Source organism: Tamandua tetradactyla, chromosome 22, assembly GCF_023851605.1.
Source record: "Tamandua tetradactyla isolate mTamTet1 chromosome 22, mTamTet1.pri, whole genome shotgun sequence".
Classification (NCBI taxonomy): Eukaryota; Metazoa; Chordata; class Mammalia; order Pilosa; family Myrmecophagidae; genus Tamandua; species Tamandua tetradactyla.
In genome coordinates, this window is record NC_135348.1 from 30,036,164 (window position 1) to 30,062,886 (window position 26,723).

A 26,723-nucleotide genomic window follows, 5' to 3' on the forward strand; every position below is an offset into this window, starting at 1 on the left:
CCTAATGGCTAATGATTTTGAACATGTTTTCATGTGTTACTTATTATCTTGTCCAGCTGATAATAAGTCTTGAGCATTTGTTTATTTCCTTTGCAAAAATGTTTATTAGGATTCATTGCCCATTTATTAATCGGTTTATTTTTCATTACAATTGTAAGAATTCTTTTCATATTCTAAATATATCATCTGAATCAGTTATATGATTTGGAAATATTTTCTCCCATTCTTCAGATTATTGTAATAAAGAATCTGGACATTTAAAATATTTGATTCCTAACAGCTTTTTAAGCCCCAAACCTTTATCTCCCCTCCGCCCCTCAGTTGGACAAGATAATATGTAAACCTCTGTGATCCCACCTTTGGCATTGGTATGCTTTTGTCTCTTGTGTTTCTGGGCTTTTTAGGTGATTTTCCAATCTGGATGCTTTTTATTTATTTATTTATTTTATTAAAAAATTTTTTTTAGAAGTTGGTGATTATGAATGGCGCTGCTGTTGTTGAAGATATGGAGAAATTGGATATTTAGCAATAAAAATGAATTAAATACTGACACCTGCTATGACATAGGTTTACCTTGGAACTATTTTGCTAAATAAAAGAAGCAAGAACAAAAGACCACATATTGTATGATTCCATTTAAATGAAATGTGCAGAATAGGCATTCTAAAAATACAGAAAGTAGATTAGTAATTACCTGAAGTTGGGAATGATTGCTAATTGGTAAGGAGTTCATTTTCAGGTGATGGAAATATTCTAAAATTCATTGCAGTGATAGTTGGACAATTCTGTTAAAACTTTAAAGCCATTGATATTATGCATTAAATTTTTAAAATGTAAAAATTGTATCTCAATAAAACTGTTACATATGAAAATAATTATATCACAGACATTTGAGATGTATATGCTTATTAGAGTACATATTTTGGCATAGAACTGATTACTCAGACTTACTAATTATATTGTCAATAAATTCTAATCATATTGTTTAAATTATATTAGTTATTTTCACCTATCTCTTTAGAAATATTATGGTATTATGGTATTTTTGATGTCAATTACATGTAAAGTTTTGTATATATCTCATTTTATTTCTAAGAAATTTTACTTCATAAATTTTGATATTATTCTACTTATCATTTGAGAATTTATGACATATATATATAAACTTGGCATTTAAAATGGAAACAGTTTGTTTTTTCACATAAGATATAAACATAAAATTCACCCTTTAAACTATTTTTAAGTTTACAATTCAATGGCATTAATTACGTTTACATTTTAAACGTAGTAAGTAACTTGTTTGACTTGATTAATCTGTTTGTCCTGATTTATCCTGGTTTCTATTGTCATTAAAAATGCCCTCATTAATATTATTTGTGAGTTTGACCAATGTATCTTTGCTTACACTTTTATTTATTTTAATTTATTTAAAAAATGTAATGGAGATAATAATTATAACTGTTGAAAATATTCTAGTTCTCTCTTTTTTTCAGTGTATTTCTTTGCCCCAATTTTGTTAAACATGGTCTAAGGCCAATGAAATGTGGATGGGAAGAGTCCTTAACTAAGTGAATGATTCAAGGTCTTTTCTTAGGTCATGCATGGTCCAGGTAAAGTTTGCTCCATTAACCTCTCTCACAGTCAAATGCACAGCTGAGTTGTAATGAACATGTTGTCAGAAAGAACATGTTTAAACCTTTGCTGTTTAAACCAAGAGATATTTTGAATCTATTTGTTGTTTCAGCTTAAGCAACCCTACACTGACTCAAGGATTTGCTATCATTATCTTTTACCATTTTATAGAGTTCATTTCTTTTTAATCCTGGAGACTGTCTTTTCAGCAATCAATGGGGGATAATACACCCAGAATATCAACTTAAATTTAAAAAAAATCCGTTCTTCCTAGAGTATGGTATTAATACTCAATTTTCCAACAATTATTTTAATCTACTGCAAACAGGCAGCAAAAAAAATTTACTGATCATGGAATGACCAAATAAATTGGTTGGAGCCATTATTTTAGTTGCCATGTACAAAGTTTTATAAAAGTCATGACTCTAATAGCCATGGGGGATAAAATTATGCTTTTTGTGGTAGACATCATAATGACCCCCCAAATGTCATTATATGTCCTTATCCCTGTCATCTATGAATATATTCAGTTACATTGCAAGGAGGAATTAAGGTTGCAGATGGAGTTATGGTTGATAATCAGCAATTAGATAGATTCTGCTGGATTATCCTGGTAGTTCCATTGGATTCATAAGGGTCTGTAGTGTAAGGGGGGTCGGAGAGGAGTTCAGAGTCCATTGTTTCTGATGAGAAGTCAGTCATCACTTTTATTGTCAATCCTATGTATTTAATTTTTTCCTCAGGTTTTGTTTTAAAGATTTTTTAATCTGTAGTTTTCAGTGCAGTTTGTCTTCATCCTTCTTAATGTAACTGAGATTCTGGAATCTGAGGGTTGTTTTTCATCATAATTTTGCATTTTTTGCCATTATTTCTTTAAATTCATGTCACATTCTCCACTTTCTCTGTTTCTGGGAATCCAGCCACATGAATATAAAACTACTTTCTATTGTCTCACAGGTTATTAAGGTTATATTCGATTCTGATTCTGATTCTGATTATTACCATTACTTTTTTATACGCTTAAATTTGGTTAATTTCTATTTACATACCTTTAAGTTCATTGGTCTTTTATTCTGTAGTGTCTAATCTGCTATCAACCCCATCTAATGAACTTTTATTTTCAATGCTGTATTTTAATGCTGATTCCCATTTTTCAAAAGCATTTATTTCTTCTGTAATTCCTCATAGCTCAACTTATTATATCCATGATTTTCCTGTACATTTTCAACATACTCATAATAGTTATTAAACACCCTTGTCTGTTAAATCCAATGTCTAGATCCTCTGATGGTCAGCCTGTCTTCACAATGGATTACATTTTCCTGCTTCTTTGCATACCTAAAATGTCAAATTGTCCTATGAGGTATTTGGTTTTGTTTTTAGGGCTAATTTCAGTTTTATACCTTAACATAGGGAGCGGCCCTGAGTTAAATACTCCTTTTTCTTAATGTGAGTTTCTTCTGGGGTTACAGTGGAGCACCCAAGTTGTTAACTAAGCTTCCCTAACTTGGTGGGACTAGGTAAGATCTTCAAACCACTTCTCCCATACTGGGTGGATATTGCTTTCTGCTGAATTTCTTGCCATCTCTGCACATGCACAGTTTAGATATCAGTCAAAAATTTGAGGGGAATTTACATGTTGATTTTAAGGTTCTTCAATCTGTGGGTCCCTGCCTTCCAAAATTTTCCCTTGCGATTTTCAGTTCTGGTAGCAAAGATATGCAACTTCTGACTTCTCAGCCCTCTGAGATTATATTTTCTGCCCAGACTCTGATCCCATATGCCTTAAGAGTTCTGGTTCCAACCAGTATTGGTCCTTCTTCTTTGTCAAGGGCCACATCTTCTACAGTTTCTGCTACTCTTTGGCCACTGCCCAGTAACTTCCAACAGTTGTTCTTATATTTTTCTTCCAAAGTTTTAATTGCCATTGTAAGGAAGATTATTATGAGATAGGGTACTATTACTGGAATAGTGTTTCTAAACAATTTTTTATTAAGAAAGAAAGTGGTTCAAGAATCACTTTATTAGGTATATTAACTTAAACCATTATTTAAATTTCAAATCTACCTTTAAAGTATGAGGATGTATACAAAGTGAGAATAGTCAATGGTGGTTGAAGAAATTCAGTATTATTTGTTGGCACAGAATGCATTCTAAAAAAAGTAATTTGAAAAAGCAGCCACTTTATGACAGGATATATGTGGCTATATCTGCTTTTGAATTAGTTCAGGCTTTATAGACCTGAGTATATTTCTTGAAAGCATGGACTGTTTCTTAGTCTATACTTCTGAGTTATACATTCACATTCATTTAATAATGTTTCATGTTAATGTTTATCTTAAAAATATAATTTTCTTTTTCTTCTTTTTTCATGGGCAGGCACCGGGAATCGAACCTGGGTCTCCGCATGGCAGGTGAGAATTCTGCCTGCTGAGCCACCATCTTTTCTTTTTGCCTGCGCATATGTTACATTCAGAAACAACACTTTGTATAGCTATGAAATAAGTCTTTTCTCATCCTACTGTTGTGTTGTGATATTCTAGGTGAATATTATTGTTTAGAGTATTAATGCTTAGTGAATTATAAAACACTTTTATAATAGACTCTCTTCATCCCTAGTAACTGCTGTGCCAGCACAACTCATCCAAACCCGTATTGTTTTAAATTTCCCCACAAGTTCCCAGTTATTGGTTTCATTTATTTCCATCCAGCCTCTTTAAGTAGCTTGAAGATAATTTTGGTTGCATGAGTGAGTCAAATACTTTGAAATTTTCAAATATAGTCTTTTCTCTAAGTTAATTTTAATTCTAGGAAACAAGAATAATTGCTTAAAATATTAAACAGTTGGGTACTCAATGATTAAGTCAAATATTTATGATAGAGTTCACAAAGGACACTGTAGATTCAGATAAGATTTAGTTCTTTGTCACTGGCTTTTTCTTCCCTTAGTACCTTTGGGTTCAAGTGTTTCAATTCTCATCCTTTAGGGGATCCCTTCCTAATTATTAAACATGTCTATCTTTTCTTTCCTTTAGTCATATTATCTCGCCTTTTTCCTATCCACAGAGACTGTTATTTCCAAACAATAAACTTACTCTTTCAAGGAGCATTATTATAGCCTGTGCTACTTCTAAAAAGATATCCAGCACCATTTTCCTGTTCTTTTATTCCTCAGATATTTTTAGATTGGATTCTATTTTTAGGTACAGAGACTATGTTAAAAAACTAATAACTGATATCTGAGGTTGCCAGATTTAGCAAATTAAGATTATAAAACAGCTAGTGGAATTAGAATCTCAATATACAACAGTGTTTTAGCATAAGTTTGTCCATGCAATATTTGGCACATACTTCTAGTAAAAAAAAAAATGTTCTCTATCTGAACTTAAAATTAACTGGGAGTATTATATTTCATCTGACAACCCTACTATCACACTCAAGATAAAGGTAATTTTAGTTTCTCTTGGGATAATGATTTTCTACCAACTTGTGAGTTCTGATTTCCAAAGTGTTTCTCCTGGCAAATAATATTCATATTTGAAGACTGTTTTTCTGAATGACCTCATAGTTAACTCTCTAAACACTTTTCAAGATGTTTAAATAAATAAAATATCAGTGTTAAGTGGCCAGTAGAATATTTCTTGAGATTTCTTAGTGAATAAATACACATTTTAAATTCCTAATAAAATACCATTCAGATGTTCTAAGTTATGCGTTAAAATGAAGAAATACAGAAATGTGAAAGTATAATTCCTACCTAGATTATACTAAATTTTCCTTAAACTATGTAGAAATATGTTTCTGTTTTGAAAAGAGTAAAATAAAAATCTGTAACATCTTTATAGGATTTCATTGTTCTTAGGCAATGAAAAGGCTTTTCTTTTGATCATAAAAATTAGAGTCTACATTTTCACGCCAATTTTGAAACACCTTTTATCATAATTTGTCTTTTTGGAGCTAAAAATAAAGACTTCCATGGTTTGTACCATGTACTCTAAGCATGTACAGCCTAAAGCACAATTTTACGGCTGAATTTTAAGCCCCTGTGAGATGGGGTTTCTAATGGAAATGTTGACAAACTGCTAGCTGCAGGGACAGCAGCAGGTACCATTATAATAAATGGGTCTAAGGGAGACATGATACAGGCCCACAGGTAATTACTGGCAGAAGTAAAATAAAATACAGGCATACCATCCCACTGAGAACATGACGCAATGGAAGAAAGTTGTAATAAAACACAAAGAATGTCTATTTAGCAAAGAACTGTGAGGAAAGACCAGTAAAATAAATCACAAACAAGACTGTAGCTATAAGCAATGATTGCATATTCCTTTATAATTAGGGTTAAAAAAAACTAAAAAATCATTTTTGGCTAAGGAAAATTACTCTGTTTAATGGATTGAGAAGGCAATGAAATATAAACTCAACCACTCAAGTAAACTCATAATATCCAGGGCTTTCTAGTTGGAAAGTGTAGCTGTAAGAAGTCCAAGAATGTGACCTCATATTACAGAGGAGTTGGTTGTAAAATATATTCTTAGAACACAGAACACGCTTGATCTCTCCCTCCTGATTTTTTGTTTTAGTCTCTTGCGGCTTCTTTGTCTACCTCTGAAGACTATGGAGACCCTAAAAACTCCTGGTCATGACTCTGCTTAAACTTAGAAGGCTGCAGTAATTGTTCATTTTTTCTTCACAAGAGGAAATTAATGTCACAATAGGTGCCTGAAATCAACCTTAACTTCCTGCGTAGGTAGGGGTTTTGCTTCAGCCATTGCCTTCTGGAAAGAGTCAATGTCTGTAAGTGACTATTCCTTTGTAAATTGAAATGTATTCTAGAGGATGGTGCAGGCAGATTAAGACACTTTCATATAGTTGAGGTTATATAGAGTAGAAGGGAGTTAAAAAAAGAAAAGAAAAATTATTATGACAGATTATTGGCATGAAAACTCTCAGAAATTTTTATCAATCCTCTATCTTGCTTCCTGGCCTCAGGGTGGCAATAACTTCATCCTGTATATTAGATGGGATGACTGAGCCCAAAAAAGTCTGACTGCCTTGCCAAGACCTCAGAACCGAGACACTGGAAACACAGGGACAAATAGCAACCACTACCTCTGTGCTGGTTTGAAAGGATGTATGTCCTCTAGAAGAGCCATGTTTTAATCAAAATCCCATTTCATAAAGGCAGAATAATTCCTATTCAATACTGTATGTTTGAAACTGTAATCAGATCATCTCCCTGGAGATGTGATTTAATCAAGAGTGATTGTTAAACTGGATTAGGTGATGACATGTCTCCACCCATTTGGGTGGGTCTTGATTAGTTTCTGAAGTCCTATAAAAGAGGAAACATTTTGGAGAATGAGAGATTCAGAGAGAGCAGAGAATGCTGTAGCACCACGATGCAGAGTCCACCAGCCAGTGACCTTTGGAGATGAAGAAGGAAAACACCTCCCAGGGAGCTTCATGAAACAGGAAGCCAGGAGAGAAATCTAGCAGATGATGCGGTGTTCACCATGTGCCCTTCCAGCTGAGAGAGAAGCCCTGATTGTGTTTGCCATGTGCCTTCTCACTTGAGAGAAAAACCCTGAACTTCATTGGCCTTCTTGAATCAAGGTATCTTTCCCTGGATGCATGTGATTGGACATTTCTATAGATGTGTTTAATTGGGACATTTTCTCGGCCTTAGAACTGTAAACTAGCAATTTATTAAATTCCCCTTTTTAAAAGCCATTCTATTTCTGGTGTATTGCATTCCTGCAGCTAGCAAACTAGAACAAACTCCTACTGAAGTTCCTCCATTTCAGCATATTTTCCCTGTAATTTCATAAAGGAATAAAAATTTTGAGTGAGTTAGAGATATTTTCAGTAGCTTTACATGCATAGGTATGGGATGAATAGTTCAAATAAACTGGTTTCTACGCAGAATATTTATATAGACTGAATTGTTTTTGTTTGTTTTTTAACCTCTAAAAGCTTCATCAGTAACAATCAGTTATTTTCTCATCACTTACTTGCTGGAAAAAAATATTTCACCTAGTAGAATGACTTATGATGTGCTTTTATTTTTAGTAAAAATTTGTGAAAATATCCAAAATATGTTATGTTTTTAAAAATTTGTCCTATTTGGGATTGTAAAACTCTCATTATTTGCAGATGGCATGATCTTATATTTGGAAAATGCCAAGAAATCCATAACAAAGCTACGTGAGCTAATAAACAAATTCAGCAAAGTGAAGGGATATAAGATTAATGCCTCCAAATCGGTAATATAGCTATACACTAGTAATTACCTATGGAGGAGTCACTTAAAAAAATTCATTCACAGCAGCAAAGAAAAGAATCAAATCTCTAGAAATAAACTTAAATAGGATGTAAAGGACCTTTACACAGAAAATTACAAAACTTTGCTAAAAGAAATCAAAGAAGACCTAGATAGGTGGAAAGGTATTCCTGTGTTCATGGATACGAAGGCTAAATGTCATGAAGATGTCAAATCTACTCAAATTGATTTGCAGGTTCAATGCAATATCAATCAAAACTCCAGAAACCTATTTTGCAGACTTAGAAAAGCAATTCACCAAATTTATTTGGAAAACAAAGAGGGCTTCAATTGCCAAAAATATCCTTAAAAAGAATGCAGTGGGAGGGCTTACACTTCCTGATTTTGAAGCTTAAAAACTCATAGTGGTCAAAATAGCATGGTACTGGCACAAAGATAGACATATTGATTGGTGGATTCCAATTAAAAGTTGGAAATAGACTCCCCCAGATCCATGTTCAGTTGATTTTCAACAAGGCCTCCAAATCCACTGAACTGGGACAGAATAGTCTCTTCAGTAAAAAGTGTTGGGAGAACTGAATATCCATAGCCAAAGGAATGACCCTATCTCACTCCTAACTCAAATATTAACTCAAAATGAATAAAAGACCTAAATATAAAAGCCAGTACAATAAAACTCTTAGAAGAAAAGATAGGGAAACATCTTCAAGACCCAGTAATAGGAGGTAGTTTCATAGATCTTATACCCAAAGCACAAACAACAAACGAAAAAAATAGATAAGTGGGAACTCTTCAAATTCAAAGTCTTCTGTGCCTCAAAGGACTTTGTCAAAAGGGGAAGAGGCAGCCAACTCAATGTGAAAAGATATTTAGAAACCATATATCTGATAAGGGTTTGATATCCAGTATATACAAAGAAATCCTACAGCTCAACAATAAAAAACAACCAACCAACCAACCCAATTATAAAATGGGCAAATGATATGAATAGACATATTTCTGAAGAGAAGATACAAATGGTTAAAAAGCACATGAAGGCATGTTCATCTTCATTAGCTGATAGGGAAATGTAAATCAAAATCAGAATGAGGTATCATCTCACACCTGTAAGTTGGGTCCATTAAACAAACAGGAAACTACAAATGTTGGAAAAGATGTGGAGAAATTGGAACACTTATCCACAGCCACTGTGGAAGATAGTTTGGAATTTCCAACTATCCATCAACAGAAGAGAAGATAAACAAAATGTGGTATACACATGTGATGGAATATTATGCAGCAGTAAGAAGAAAAGAAGTCCTGAAACATATGACAACATGGATGAAACTTGAGGACATATTGCAGAGTGAAATATGCTGGAAATAAAAGGACTGATACAATATGACTTCCCTAATATGAACTCCCTAGAAAATTTAAACTTAGACTCTTAAAAGGTAGAATATGGGGAACCTAGAGATTACCAGAAGGTAGAAAAGGGGGAGCAGCTACCGAATATGTACAGGCCTGTTAATGAGGCTGATCTCAAATATATGGGAATGGATAGAAATGTAGTAGTACATTAGTGGGATTATAAGAAATAATGATGCATTGAAGGTAAATAAGATTGAAAGGGGTTGGTTAAAGTCATATGTCTCACCAATTAGCACTACAAATGTAAATAAATTCTTGCAGAAACTACTTCAAAGGTATGAAACTTGTACAAAAAAGTTATGAGTGGCATATGGGAAAAACTACCTATTACATGCTATGGAAAATATTTAACAAAAATACATCGCTAGTACCACAATAACATGACAGGTAAATAATTGGAGGGGGGTAATGAAAGTTATGGAGTTTTGGCTTTTCTACTTGGTTTGGGTGTATCTATCTGTTATTTTCTCTTTGGAGCAACAAACGTCTAAAATTGAGAGTGATGATGATTATACAACTAAGTGAGGATACTGTAAGACACTGATTGTTTATGTTGGATAGACTGTATGCTATGTGAATATATATCAACACAATCTGCAGATTCAAAATAAATAAGTAAACAATCAAGTGCTAGAGAAGATGCGGAGAGAGAGGCCCCCGGCCAGTGCTGGGGTAGCAGAATGGTGCAGCCTGTCTGGAAGGTACTGTAGCAGATCCACAGTAGTTTAAATATAGGATCACTGTGCGATTACTCAATTCCATTACTGGAATATACTCAGAAAAACTGAAAGCAGGGAATCGAACAGATGTTTGCACACTGGTATTTATGGAGACATTATTCATGCTGCCTGATGGATGGAGGTGGCTGAAAGGTACATCGCCCGAGAAGCAGAAGGGTGAACTGTAGTGCATGCATACGATGGAATATTGTGTAGCTACAGAAAGGAACGAAGTCGTGAGGCATGCAATGAGGTGAATGAACCTTGAGGACATTATGTTGTGCAAAATAAGCCAGAAACAAAAGGACTAATATTGTCTGATCTTTTTTAGAAAATACTTATAAGAAAATGAGGAGACTTTACAGCAGTCACATTTATTCCTGAGCTTTTAAGTCTTATACCTAAATTCTGAGATGTGCTCTGTGTGTATAACCTGGTATTTCCCTGGAACTTGGGCTACCTGTGTGACACCTAAGACTATCAGTTGGAGTTCTACAGCTCTGAAAGTCAGCATTGCTCCACATAGCACTGCTAAGGAAGCCAGAAAAGAGATCAGACCTTAATTAGAGATAAGAACGTAGCTAATCTGGTTGGGACTAAGGTAAATCAGAACACAAGGTAAAGGATGATGTTGTCCATATTTTAGAACTTCACCTACTATATGAGACCAAGGAAGATATGTTTATTTAGTCTAAAATTAAAATTTTTTGTAGCACACACTCTAACTTAACCTGTCTGGCCAGTTCATTGAAACAACCTAAACACATGGAGCCTAGAACTGGAAATGAGATCTTTGACTCTGTATAGCTTAATGTAATACCCTGCTACAATCCAGAGTATGTTAGGCAGTTATTTAAAAACTATGGGCAAAGTCCTCTGAGGGGCTAGAGAGAAACATGGAATTATTGAACTTCCCCACTGGGGAAAGTTCTGATATCTTTCAAACATTAGGAACTCCCAATTTAATAGGTCATGCCCTTGATCTTGAGGCTTGCTTTGATGAAACTTATTTCTGTAACAGAGAAGCTAAGTCTACCTATAAATGTGCCTAAGAGTCACTTCCAGAGAACCTCTTTTGTTGCTCAGATGTGGCCACTCTCTCTCTAAGCCCAATCTGCAAGTAAACTCTTTATCCTCCCCACCACATAAGACATGACTTCCAGGGGTGTAACTCTTCCTGGCAATTTAGGCCATGACTCCCAGGGATGATCCTGTCCCTGGCATTGAATGATTGACAATGCCTACCTTATTAAAATGGGGAAAGGTAATGTAACAAAATAAGGTATCAGTGGCTAAGAGATTTTAAATAGAGTTGAGAGGCTATTCTGGAGGTCAGTCTGCCAGCTTCAGCTAGATGTTGCTAATTGCCATGGTATGCTAAGCCCCAAGCAACATTATTCCTGAAAACACTAAAGAATATTCAGAGTTCTATCTGAGACTCTATAAAAGTCTCACTCACTAAGTTTATTTTTCAGAAACTTAAAACTTCTAGATTGTTCCTATGCCAGATAAACCCTGAAACCCTGGGGCACCCATATCTTCAAGAACGTCAATTAGTTGCATCTCATTTCCCCATAATGTTGGCACACTTTAACCTGAAGAAGTTAGAACAGTCATTGCCCAAATAACCCTAGAGATTGGGAGAAGGATCAAATAGAAGGGAGAAGTTGTAACAGAGAAGATAGGATTTAACAAATGAATCACTATGCTTAACTACTGAATCACTATATGATATTTCTTGTTAGTCTCTAGTGTACTAGAACAGCTAGAGAGAAATACCTGAAATTGTGGAACTGTAACCCATACCATACTTTGAAATTTGCATATAATTACTTATTAAATTGTATTTTGAAGTTTATCACTTTCCTGCATATATTTCATAATTTAAAATGCTTTAAAAATTCATCTTTTCAATTAAAAAGTTAAAAAAATTCATCTTTTGAACTCGCTTATTAAGTTTAAATTATAAAAGCAGTCATCTTGGTAATCACCTTCTCAATAAAGAGGAGAATATCAAGTAACAAATGCATTTGTTTTTATTTCTGATTATGAAGGATATTTTTAAAACGTATTAACTTCATATTTGACTTAGTATGGAAGTCAGGAAACTCCTGTAGGATTACAAATGAATTTAAAAGTTGGGATCTGGTGAGATGAGAGGAGAGAATCTACAATCCCTGGTAAGCTACTTTGCCCTTCTGTTTTCACAGCTGCACAGCTGCATGGGGTACAGATTACAGGAGGCAAAGCCTGGCTTTACCCAAGACAAAGTGTCTGCTAAGAGACATGCAATAAGGCCCAAAGGACTATACCATCAGTGAAAGGGTGGCCTACTCTAGAGAGAGAAAGCGTGGGGAATCTGGACTCTCTTATCCAAGTGGAAGAAAATTATTTCCCACGAAAATTCAGAACCACCAGGCAGCAATCACAGGAATGTGTAGCCAGAGCTCTATAGCCTTTGATCTCTGTTAGACACTTTGAAAGTATTAACTATGTAGGCAGTAGACTTCCTGTAACTTCAGGTTTTGATTTCTTAACATCAGGAAGAAATCATTACTTTCATTGGCATCCTCAATCAATAAACCAGGTTCTAAGTCTCACGAAATTATCAAAACATAGCTGATAATTTGGTTTCCTATTATTTATAAAAAGAATATTTACCACTGTGTTTCTTATTGATAGAAAGTAATGTGAGGGAAATCCTTTTCACGTTTTCAGAGTTTGTGAAGAGGTTTTTTGTATTAAAAAAAAACTATCTGCAATTACCAGTATTTAAATTAATAGTCAACTATAAAGCTACAGATTTTAATAACTGCTTTTATCAAGTTTAACATTTAGCTTTTATTTTTAATTTATAAATCTGGTAACTTTTGTGTAAATATTAAAAATTATTTTCATTTATTTCTTGATCATTAGTAAATTAACTCAATTACTTTAAAAGATTAAAATCTTTTTAAATGTACACCACCACTAACATAATTGATTACATTTATAAAATTCATTTCCAGCTATAATCACAGACTTAATATAACTGAATCTCTCAACACTTTCCATATCAAAAAAACAGATATACAAATCCAACAAAATCTACCTAAGCACTTAAACCCCATTTAAAAATTCATGTCTAAATGTATTGATATAATTCATTAATTCATTAGTCCTAACACAGTTTGCAAACTTAAGCTAATTGTCATATAAATTGTTAATTAAATCAGAAGTCTTTTATAAAGTCTTCATATATGTCACCTTCTTTTAAGTATTTCAAATATTTATGTTACAAACACAAAAATTATCACTATGATAGAAACATTTTACTAAGTTGAATATCAAAGTAATAATATTATTGTTCTGACTTCCTTCATCATTTTTATATTTAAAACAACCAAGGGGTTAATGATAGGATTTCTAATTGGCAAAAGGCTTTGGCCTTGTATTTGGTGCCAAAATGCGGTTATAAATGTGTGTCACGGCTCACTGTTGTGGATAGGCGTGTGAGATCTGGGCTCAATGATTGGGACCACTGAACCTGAATTGCAGGTTAATATGGCTATTTCTTGGCATACAATTCTGTCTGGATTAGAAGGTTTGAGGGAGGGTATAAACTTAAAGTCATGCTTTTCATCTTGGATTTTGTATTCAAATTTTTCAACTCAGCGCATAAAGTGTTCCCTGGATAACTTTCTAGACTCATCCTCATTGAATTTCCATTTTAACATCTTTTGACTTTTTAACCATATTTGGAAGATGGGGTTCTGTGCCCTACCACAAATTTCAGCTAATCTCTTAGCCTTCTGATTGCAGTTAATAAAACTCACACCCCAGATCCTAGTCATAAAAAATGTTATTGCTTAATTTAGAGATGACTAACTTTTGCATTCTTTTTATATATTACTTTTTAAAAATCTGTCTGATTATTTTATGCTTATGGAGCTAAGTTAGTAATCCCATATAACAAATTACTTTCAAATGTAGTGATTTTAGCTAGCCATTTCTTTGGTTGTTTTTTTTTCACAGTTTTGTAGGCCAGGAATGTGGTTAAGGGTCCAGCTCTTGGTTGCAGCTACACTTATTGTCTGACTTGACTGGTCTGGGTGTCCAGCATGAACTGGCAATTGGTGCTTGTTGTCCACTGGGACTCCAGCTTCAGGTTTAACTCCACCAGTGACTCTCCCCTGGTGACACACGAATGGCGTCCTCAGGTAGTCGAATTTCTTATCTGGTGGCTCAGAAATCCAGCTCATAAGGTGGAAATTGCATTTCTTTTATGATCCAGGTTCAAAGAGGTATTACATAATACCTCTTTTCTCTGTGCCTTATTGGTGAAAACATTCACAAGGCCTTAGAGACTCAAGAGGAGGGGCACAGATCTCATCTCTACCTGAAAGGAGAGTCAAAGAAATTACAGCCAGTTTTAAAACTGTCATACATATTTACTGATAAACTATAGTCATTATCTGAAGTTGACTCCACAATTACAACTTAGCCAATTCTAAAAATCACTATGTTGTCATATGCGCTTTTTCAATGAGGTCAAAGTTAAAAGCAACTTACCTTTTTGTGAACTGCTTCACTTATTAACACATATAATTTTGTGTACCAAAATTAAATGAATACTTCTAACTTATCTGGTAAGCTGTTATTTGCAATGGAAGATAGGGAATTCATTTAGAATCACTCTTATAATGCTTTCCCATTTAGGGTGTTTTTATTTTATGGCATGATTTTAACAAAATGTTTACTTATTGCTAGCAATAGGATATTTTAATTGATTAATAAACCCTTAAAGATCTCATTAAGATATTAATATAAACATTATATATAGATTTTATAAAAGACACTTCTCTTAGCAAGAAGGCAGGACAATGCTAGAACATAAAGTGCGTTAAATCCATGTTCTACAACCTAGAAGACAAGGCAGTTCTTATTAAGTTTAAAATGGCAAAGCCACTTTTTTTTACTAATGCTCTGATTTTAAAAAGATGATGACCACAGTATCTTTAACCAGAAGTGTTCAAGAAGACAATGTTTTCCAACAGTTTCCAGCAGCTCAGTACTGGATTCTTACACTCTTGCTGAATTGTAGAGAGTCTTAGCTAGTAATAGGCTGAACAATCAGAATCTGCGACTATGAACTCATACCTGTTCTTTCCCCTGGTCCTATCATCTCTAACCATTCTTCTTGTATTGGTTTCCTGGATTGCTTTTGCTTTTAAACTACTTAAAAAAGCATTTTTCCTTTTAATTTTCAAGTATATGCAAGTGCAGTTGTAAGAAATAATATGAAGAGATCATGTAGACTCTGCCTCCAATTTCCTGCAACAGTAACATCTTGCAAACCTGTGGTATGTTATCACAACTAGGAAACTGACATTGATACAATACACAAACATATTAATGTTTTAATATACTCCTTTATGTGTGTGCATTTACTTCTATGCAAATTTATCACATGGGTAGGTTCATTTATTCACCTACACAGTCTAGAAGCCGGACAGTGCTGTCCCCACTGGAATCCTAGTGTAATCACACCCTTTTTCCCTCAACTTCCTAAGCCCAGGAAACCACTTATTTGCTCTCCGTCTCTGCAGTTTTGTCATTTCAATTATATTATATAAAAGGAATCACACAGGATTAACCTCTTGGGATTGCTTTTCTTCATTCAGCATAACCCTTGAGATTTGCCCAAGTTGCTGCATGTATCAATAGTTTGTCCTTAAAAACACACACCAGGTTTTTTTTTTAACTGAATTTATTTGAATGACATACAAATCCCAGACATTTTGAACTGGATGTATTTGAATGACTTAATGTTCACTTGCACTACTTAATTATTTTCTCCCTTCTCTTGCTCTGTCTCTTTATTCTTTTTTTTTTTTTCTGGCTTGGGCAGGCACTGGGAATTGAACCCGGGTCTCCGGCATTGCAAGTGAGAATTCTGCCACTGAGCCACTGTGGCCCACCCTGTCTCTTTATTCTTTCATAAACTTTTTTTTTTTTTTACTTTTTTTGTTTTCTATTATTTTGTTTTTGTTTAAAATATTTTTTTTCCTTGTGTTCTTTCGTAAACTTTAAAATTTTGGATTTACAAAATAATTTTGAAGCTAGAAAAACAAGTTCCCATATATCCTTCTTCTATTATTAACAAATAATTTCTTCTATTATTAGCAAATGTGTGGTACATTTGTCACAATTAGTGAACCAATATTGCCAAATTATTATTAACTAAAATCTGAACTTTATTTAGTTTTCCTCAGTGTTTACCTAATATTCTTTCTCAGTTCCATGATCCCATGCAGGATACACGCTATACTGAGCGGTCATGTCTCCTTCGACTCCTCTTGGCCATGATACTTTCTCATACTTTCCTTGTTTTTGAAAGCCTTGATGGTTTAGGGCAGTACTGGTCATGTATTTTTGTAGACTGTCCCTTGGTTGGGACTTGTCTGATGGCTTTCAATGATTAGACTAGGATGATGGGTTTTGAGGAAAAAGATCACAGAGGGAAAATGCCATTCTCATCACATCATATCGAAGGTGCGTGCCATAAGCAAGATTTATCACTGTTGATTTTTATCTTTATCACCCACCTGATGTTTTGTCAGGTGTCTCCACTCTCACCTCGCCCCTCTTGTTTCTTATTTGTACTCTTTGGAAGGAAGTCATTATGTACACCCCACACTTAAAGACTTGGGAATTAAATTATTTGGAATTCATTTTTTTTCACAAAGGAGATTTATCTCTTCTTCCTTATTTAATTTTTATTCAATAATTTGTTTATATTAGTAGTGATTCATGGATATTTATTCTGTTCTTTAGATTATAATCCAACAATGCTTTATTTATATTGGTGCTCAAACTGTCCCAGTTTTGATCATTGGAGTTCTTTCCACTGACTCCTCTATCCCTTCGGCATGCCCCATCATTGTGGGGTTTGTTTTTATGAACATTTCTTACACTCCAGCACTACAAGATGCTATAGGTTCATCTTGTATATTTCCTGCCCCAGTCCTAGAACAGTTTGTTCCTTTACATTGTTAAGTAGTATTCCATGGTATAGTGGTATACAGTTTGTTTAACTATCACCCATTGAAGGACATTTGGGTGCAAAAGCAATTCAATAGAGGAATGATAAGAGCTTTTCAACAAACGGTGCTAGAGTAATTAGTTATCCTTTATCCATAACCAAAAAACAAATGACCCTTGATCTAAATCTCACATCTTATACAAAAGTTAAATCAAAGTGGATCACAAACTTAAATATCAAACATAAAACTATAAAACTTGTAGGAAAAAATATAGGACAGAGGGTGGCGCAACAGAAGCTCAGTGGTAGAATTCTCTCCGGCCATGCTGGAGACCTGGGTTCAATTACCAAAGCCTGCCTATGTTAAATACATATATATATATATATGACATATGTACATATATGACAGAATTTCTAGTACCTAGGGTTAGGCAAAGATTCCTTAGAGTTGACATGAAAGTGGGTTCTAGAAAGGAAAAATCACTAACTTAGACCTCATCAAAATCAAAAGCATTTGCTCTGTGAAAAATTCTGCTAAAAATATTTCTTAAGTTAGAAGAAATATTTGCGTATAATATTTCTGAGCAATGACTAGCATCTAGAATTTATAAAAATTCTCAAAATTCAACAGTAAAAGAATTCAAACAATCCCATTAGAAAATGGGCAAAAAGACATTAATAGACATTTCATCAGGGAGAACATACAAATGGAAAAGAGGCACATTAAAAGATTTTTCACTATCATTAGCTATTAAGAAAATGCAAATGGAAGCCACAAAATGATATCGCTATATGCCATTCAGAATGAGGAAAATAAAAAATAGTTTCAGCAACAAATGCTGGCAAGAATGGAGAGAATATGGATCACATATATTGCTGGTGGGAACTTAAAATAGTACAAGTAATTGGAAAACAATTTGGCAGTTCCTTAAAAACTAACATGCAATTATCATATGACCCAGCAATTGCACTCTTGGGCATTTATCCCACATAAATGAAAACTTTTGTTCATGCAAAAATCTGTACATGAATATTCATAGAAGCTTTATTCAAAATAGTCAGCATAATTGCTATTTTACATGCGTAAAATCCTGGATTGTGGAAATGAGTCTTGGAAATGACAGGAGCCAGTGGATTTTCTCTTTCTGCACCCAAAACTTTAGCATGGAAGAAAAAATTAATGTCATTTTTGATAATAAAGTATGATTTCACACATTCACTTTAAATCAGTGCTTCTGAAATTGTTGAGACATGCCAATATTTTAAATTCCAATTGTTGCAGAATAATAGTTGTAGAATATAAAATAAAAAGAATATCTAGAAAAATAAAATAAACCCCCAAACAGAAAATATTAGCTTCATTTATTTACTATTAGATTCAATGCACATAAAATTGCATTTTAATAATATAATTAATGTAAGTTAAGCATAGGAAAAAGATGAGAATTACAGAAATTGTATAGATTTTTAATTGAAAGTATGCTTATAGCTGATTAACATAGAGGATCACTATTACACTTGTGATTCTTTTTCTTCCATAATTGCAACTAAACAAAAATGTATAAGGAAAATAATAATTCCTCTTGTGAAATGCTTAGATGAATACCTCATTGAGCGAAAATCCTGGATAGTAGTATTTTGAGTTTTAAATGCAACAAAGTGTTTACTTCTTGTTTCATAACTCATATAACTGAAAAGTTTTTCTTAGTCTTGTTTTAATAGCACTCACAGTAGTATGCTGATGGGAAAGGAAAAAGAGATTTTAAAGCAATTTCAGCAAGCTCAAGATATTTATTGTAAATCTTTTTAATCCAAAATAGGGCAAGTGATGCTGTATTTTCAAAATCTATCTTAAATCCTTTATCAGTAGTTATTTCCAACAATTTTTCCTTTAAATCTATAATTAAATGTAAATTACCTATAGATGAAATAAATGGATTCTGGATCCATGAATTTCCTATGGGTAGATCTTCTTTTGATGAAAAATAAGATTTAAAAACATTTTTTTCTAATGTGTAAGTTGTCAGTGACAGCTTTCATAAGTTGCAATATCATGTATCCATTTATGTCCTCTATTTCACTGATAATTGACAGAGAATCTCTGTTCCTCTACAATTCTGTTTTCTGTTTTAGTAGTTCAGTCTTATCTGCACTAAAAATATGTGACACATTCCTTCCTTGCATGGAAGTATTGAGATAATTTAAAAAGTACCTAAGATATCACGCAAATAATTAAAGTGCTGCTGACAAGTCACATGTTTATCAATTTGGACAAAACTGCTTTGTTTTCAGATGTGCAAAGAACCTACTTTATTTGTATTACAGTGTTGAATGACATTTTCAGAAATGTCAAGAATTCCATGATTCAAGTATTCTCAACAGAATTTTTCTCCTTGATAATATAATTATTATATTATCCATTTTTATATATTATTACATAATAATAGGATAACCTTTAATTTCATGAATTAGACTTCACACAATTTAAAATTTAAACTATGCTACATAGTTTAGTTGAAAGCTGACTTTCATCAGACTTTCCCAGTGAAGGAAGCAATGAGTTGATTTACACTTACATTCTGTTGTACCAACTGAGTACCTACTCCTAAGTAGTTTCCTGTCCTCCAGCTGAAACATTACAAGCAATCCTTATCTATAATTTAAAACTCTAAATCACATTTCTTGACTATAACATACCTGGGTATCAACCGATATCAAATTGCTATACAAACATCTAAATGCCTACTCTTAATTTTGGAGGTTAGCGTGTAGATGAGATTGTCTGAGTGAATGAGGGATTGGAGCAGCATTGGGCTGTGGAAGACACCATGAGTAGCTCTGCTTTGCACTCTCCCAACTTAATGATTACGCTCTCATGTGCCTCCTAAGAGTAAAGGCTAAACTGTTTTACCTTTTAAATAGAGGAATGTGTGTCTCAACAAGAATGGTTACTTACCATTCTTGGGTGGCCAGAAATATTAGATTATAAAAAATACATACTTATTTAATTCTAGACTTTCTAAGGTAAATAGTTGGACAGAAAATGCCTTCTCCTTTTTTCAATACAATGAAAGATTTATTAGAAAAATTTGTCTCAAACACTACCACACATCAAATAGTTCTTCCTTTCATTTGTAAACTGAATAACATGTCTGGAGATAACTAGAGATATTTCCCTAAAATTTCAGTCTTCATATATCTTGGCTTAGCTTTTCTTTGGTTTTTATGTTATTGTATCTTGCAGTGTCAATGTTTCTATCACTTTCCAAGGTTATAAAATAAAATGATCCACATGTCATCTGTTAGAAGTGATCTCTTTATATGCTGTTCTTATTCTCAGATCTGACACAATCTTCCTTTCCCAGGAAAGAGAATCTCTTTTCAATTTAGTTTCAATCAAGTAAAAACTGGTTACACAAAAAGTAAATTCTATCGGTGTATAGAGAATACAGAGTATAAGCTCCCAGCTTCAGAATTTTTTAAGCTTGGATTATTATACAAAATATACATTTAATTTATTTTATTCAGACTAATTTATTTTATTCAGACTTAGAATTACTAAAGTCACACTTAATGGTTTTTGGAACTATTGTTTATATGATTTTTTTTGAGCACTATAGTTTCATTTGTACAAAGACTAACAATAAAACCAATCTACAAACCATTTTCCAGATCTAATTTCTGAATGTTCTTCTTTCTATAATTTTATAAATTAAATTATAATATAAGCTAGGAATTTTGAAAGTACATTTATGGTATAACTAGTATACAAAGAGAAGTATCCCTGTAGTTTTTTTAAGAATTACATTACTTGATTTGGAGACTGACACATAACAGTAAACTGCTTAACTAAAGACAGCATGACAATTTAGTGCCAATTAGGATACACCAAAATTAAATTTGAGCATCATAAATATCACTGCCAAAGTGGTTAAAATAATAACAAAGTATATTTCACGTGGAAAATCATTTCAATTTTACATTCTATGAGAAGCAGGAAAAATATCTCCATCCTTTTGTATTAATTTAACTTTCACTTCCTCACATTGAAACATTACTCATTTGCCTCTTGGAAAGACATATTTGTTGGTAATAGGTAAAACTAGCTGGAAGGATATAATATTGGAGCTTGAAGTCTTTCAGAGTTTAAATTTATTCTGTGGAACACTTCTGCTTAGGCATGCAGATGGGCTGGTGGTGCTGCCACTGTCATTAACCCAGAGTCGTTTCCAAAATTGCTATGCCCAGAAATGATTTTCTGGGATAAAGTCTTAGGCTTTCAGTTGCATGGCCTACTTTTGAGACTAATGTCATTACTTTGTTTCTTTGCAAAACTCAAAGATTTTGCTAAAATGAATTAAATCTGTGGATGATTGCCTCCCAACCCCATATTCTCTCAGCTGCAGTCACTGTCTTTTCCGAAAGTGTGATGTAGTCATGTAGTCACGTAGTCATGCCCCAGTAAGTGACTGACATATCCTTAAATGTGCTTGCCTCCCATCGGTTCATTGGATAGCATGTATCTGTTCCTCAATGATTCTTTTTCACATAACTAGCCTTGGCAAATCTGAATTCAAATTAGCAGAATTTCAGTGCCGATGAACTAGTTATTCTGCAACACTAACACTTCGTTATTTACATTTCTGTCCTTCCTTTCAAGTCATGGTAAGAGCAGTATGAGGGTGGCAAAGTAAGACTAGCTAAGAATCAAATGAGAATGCAGGCGTATTAATATTCTACATATCATTGGATTTGTATCCTGGCTCTCTAAAGCTAAACTTCATCCAGACTTATTTCCCTTGCAAAATTGTATTCTCAAGTTCTCTCTCTCTCTCTCTCTCTCTCTCTATATATATATATATATATACACACATATGTATACGTATGTATATATATGGTCTAGAAATATATATAGTATATATTTATCATATATATATAATAGAAGGTCTAGAAATAGAGCCACATAAATATGGACAATTGATTTTCAACAAGATGTAAAGGAAATTCAGTAGAGAAAGGATAAACTTTTTGACAAATGGTAGTCACATAATTGGATATCCATATGAGAAAAATGAACTTTGATCTATCTGTAGTGCCATATACAAAAGTTAACTCAAGATGGAGCATAGACCTAAATAAATGACTTCTGAAAGAAATTATAGATGAAAAATTTTTGTGACCTTGGGTTAGGGACTGATTTCTTAGGCACAACACCAAAAGCAAGATCCATAAAACAAAATAAAAAATACAAATTGCAATTCATTAAAATTTAAAACTTCTGCTCTTTGGAAGATTTTTGCCAGGTGACCTTTAAGCTGTAAAACCATATGGTTTTGGTTAAGCTCTTTTGTTATAAGATACATTCCTAGAACTTCACTGCAGATTTTCCTTCCAGACCCTAATTGTGAGAGTAGAATATTCAGTTCAATTTTTGCTCTAAATGCAGTAGTAAATACAGTCGCAGGGCTGTTGACAGTTCAACAATTTTCTTTTAAAGCTATTGTATTGGGAAAGTTTCTAGCCATTAATATTTGTAAAAATACTGACTCAACTAATTTAATTCAACAGCAATGATTCTCTAACAGAACATTATAGGAGGTGAAAAATCTAATTTTATTTCAAGGGGTAGGTATGATCAGAATGAAACATTTTTGCAATGGTGTGCTTGATATTATAATATATGCAAAAATAGGGCATAACTCAATTCAATCACTCTAGCTCATGGATCAATAAAATAATGAACTCGAATCTGAGACATGAAACTACATAAACTGAGCAACAGTTGTGTTTGTAGTCTTTAATAATGGTGCATTAAATTGCAACTGAAATAGAGAATATGATTTCTGACCTTGAGAAGCTCGCAATTTGTTAGCTTCTCCAACCCTCTGAAGGTATGTAGACTGAGCAACTCAAAATCTTACAAGAAATGGTAAATCCATTAAAACAGCTCAAATCAGCACAGATCAAATCAGCAATAAATTTAGAAGGAAAGAAAATCATAACTTTCTATGAAGGGTAAATGACTTGAAAGATCTTACACTTAGAAGGATTAACCAAATCAGTACTATGTTTTAACCGATCTTTATTTGTTAATAGAAGTTTGCCTTCCATTGCAGTCTATTGACTATACTGAACTCCCAAAAGACAAGGGTTCATGATACTCAATACATAGTAGATGCACATTAAATGCTTCTTGATTCATGACTCAATGAGTGAATATATAATGCTATATGTTAATTTTTTTTCCATAAAAGGGGTTTTTGAAAAATATCTTGAAAACTTCGTCGGACTTCTAGGAAATATGCAGGTAAATAAGCTTTTCTTTCTACTCATTGATTTTTTAAAAATAGGCAATTGACTGGTTCATCATTAATCTCTTAATGCCCACTAACCTTACTGTTTTCTTATACCATAGTAAAGTCTGCTATTAGAGGTTGTCATAGTCTTTGTAACATGGTTTCTTTCCTTAGCAAGATCCTCGCAGCATGTTCGTTTGCCAGATAACAGGCTAAAAATCTTGGAAGAAATTCAATAAGTGTCTTTACACTAGATTAATCCCATTTACCCTTCCATGTCAGCTTTCATTCTTTTCCACTCTGTTCGTTGCTTCCAGGAGGCTGACTTGAACAGACAGCAGCAAAAGTTTCCAATAAGATTTGGATGACATAAGCAGGAGATTGGAAGAAGGGAAGAATGGGAGATGGAGCTGTGCAGTTGTCTCAGACTGGCTGTGTCCTTAGAAATAAAGTTATAGCTCCTCTTAAGACAATTCTTGCTTACTACTGTAATGTCCTCTGCAACTGAGGCTTATCCAGCAGGTAATAACTACTCTTACCGGCCCTGGTGTTTTGTACTATCCCTAATGGGGTCTCTACAGTGTACCCTGCACACGTTTATATACCCTCATTGTTAAACCCTTCTAGAATAACCCTAATGTCAGCATTCAGTCTGTTTTCTACTGGGATTTTTTAAAAGAAAGCTTTTGGGTGGTATATGTAAAAACTCTTCAATACTAAAGTGCATATTGTGCTTGATTCAATATAGAGAGCACTTATTATTGATTTAGGTGTTTTGGAGAATACTGAGTATTCTTCTCTGAATCCCCATGTTTATCCCAAGTTCTGGTTGTGGAGATAAACAAGAAAGCAATGCATAATTACTGATTTAAATTAAGTAAAGTACAGGTGAAGACAACAACAAATTTATCAGAGTAGAAAACACACAATTCCTAAATGCATTATTTGCCAATCTCATAAACTTTTAACTGATCTTAATATTGAAGGTAAATATTTCATAAATTATTACTTGTAATATAAATTGGAAATTATTGTCAGTAAGGTTCAAGAGACCATAATTGTGATTCCCCAGTTAGCCTAAGTAAGCTAAGCCTCCCTTGGTGTCATGATAACATTGTCATAATCAAAACTGAAATGAGTGTCTTTCTTAATTTTATATCTTATGCTACAGTATCAAAATACTAACTTCCTTGAAGAAACTGCAACATGAAAATTTTAAAATTTTTAAATTTTTTAATTTTAAAATTTGAGAAAATTTGAGAAAAAAGCAACAACCCTTAAACTATTCAAACCACCACAAGGATTTTCTTTATTTTCTTCATTGAAATGATGGGAAGGCCAAATAATTTCTCATTCAGTAAAAGTTTCATTTTTTCTGTATTTTCAACAAATTATTATTTCAGAAATGCAACAATCATGCATTATGAAGCAAAATGTTTCAGTGGAAAATGCTTATAGACATCCGAATTAATGAACTAAATCTGTTAATTTAAAAATGCTAAACTCATTGTACCTTTCAAGGAAATGAACATAATGAACCTATTACCTGAGATTTTTAAAAAAGAATTCAACACAACATTCAAGTAAAGAATACCAGTTGATATTATAAAACATATTCTAGGGATTTTTACTAATGTTGTATATGTCAAAATGCTTCATGATATTGTTATTCTTTAGATTTTTTTTGCAAATGTTATCAGACCTTGTGTTCAGGCAGTATAAATTAAATTATACTCATGATTTTGAAGTTAACACAGTTCACATTAATTTTTTGGTTACTTGATATTTTCTTAGCACCTATGCGAGAACCTCTATGTGCCATATGCCCTTACATGTTGCAGCCTTGGGCTGCTTTCTAAGTTGTTTTCCATAAGTAAATTCAATCTCTGTATCATTATTGTGAGTTGGTCATGACTGTGTCATATACTTCATTCGAATTCCCTAAAGCACATGTTACAGATTTATCCACACACATAAATGTTTTTGAAAGTAGATTTCATTGATTAAAGCTATTTTGTCTCATAGGCTGTATTGTCTGATTATGGAAGTTCTAGGGACATAAGGGCAATTAACTGGATCATACTTTAGAAACATGGAATTTGGTCCTGAAAGAGGCTGCCTTGTGCTTATAACCTCCTCACCAATCTGCCAGCAATTATTAAAATGCAATATATAAAAAAAAATTGTTTTAGGCAAGTGAGGAATGCTAAAATGATATAGAAATGTATCTCTAATTTCAATGAGCTTATATTACATATTGAAAAATATAGCAGCCATTTCTAGGTTTTTTAACTCCCTCAAATCTAAATGCATCCGCCATTTGGGAGAAGCTCCTATAGAGGATCTTGTTGAGAGTCAAAGTTCCACTGCTCCCATATTGAAACTAAGAGAGATAGATATTACTTCTTCTGATTGCTGGGAAGAGGACACATTCCATGCCAAAACATTGAATCTTGAGGGACTGAAGCAAATATATGGAGATGATAAGACATTATTCATGGCAGTGGAGATGAGAGTGGTCTTATTCTCTGTTGTGAAATCAGACTTGGCTGTTTTTCTGTTTCTTAATTCCTCTCAGTTTCTGCCCATATTCCAGGTCTGATTATGCAGCCTTTACTGATCTTATAGATTATTTTTCTGCTGAAGTTATCTAGCACTGGTTCAGAAACTTGCAGTCAAGAACTTTGACTTATTCATAAGATCAAAAATAACATGTATACAAGAATTTAGAAAGTTAAATATTACTTCTATGGTAATATATATAAGTGAAATAAAGGGTGAGTGTGGGCTCTTGTTTCATTTTCATTTCAGAGTCTGTGAAAGAGAAGGTATATTTATTGGAACTTTATAAATAAGTAGAACTTGAATAATCAGGAACGAGAATGGAAAGAATTCCCATCAGACAAACAGTAACACCAATGCTATGAAATCAAGAATGCGTGGGTATTATGGGGGGACAGTGTCCATTTCTATGTAAATGCTATCTCTATATGCATGTTAATTAACTTTCATTATTTATTTGAATGTCACTATTATTTTCTTATGTAGGTTAGCCTTGGTTAATTTATATATAATCTCCAGATAGCATTAATTGTCAAAAGGTTGGAGATGAATAGTGCCTTGGTTTTCCAGGTCTACTATAACAAATATCACCACCTTGTTGGCTTAACCAACAGGAATTCATTGGCTCCCAATTCTGGAGGCTAAAAGTCCAAAATCAAGATGTCAGCAGGTTCATTCTTTCTCTAAAGTCTGTTCCATTTTGATTGTGGATTGCAGCAATGCATAACCCAATCTTTATCTCGGTCACACAGGTGTTTCTTTCTCAATCACCATGGCCAAACTTCCTTTGTTTA

At 33.4% G+C, this 26,723-nt stretch overlaps 1 long non-coding RNA gene across 2 annotated transcripts in view; it reads left to right on the forward strand.

The window, feature by feature from the left end:
- The window catches only part of LOC143666086 (uncharacterized), a 47,502-nt gene extending 22,238 nt beyond the window's left edge, over positions 1–25,264 (forward strand). For both annotated transcript variants that reach the window (XR_013167368.1, XR_013167367.1), the window contains 3 exons: positions 4,012–4,046; positions 23,326–23,378; positions 23,685–25,264. This is a non-coding gene — a long non-coding RNA (uncharacterized LOC143666086). The remainder of the gene's footprint in view (positions 1–4,011; positions 4,047–23,325; positions 23,379–23,684) is intronic.
- Positions 25,265–26,723: the final 1,459 nt, after the last annotated feature.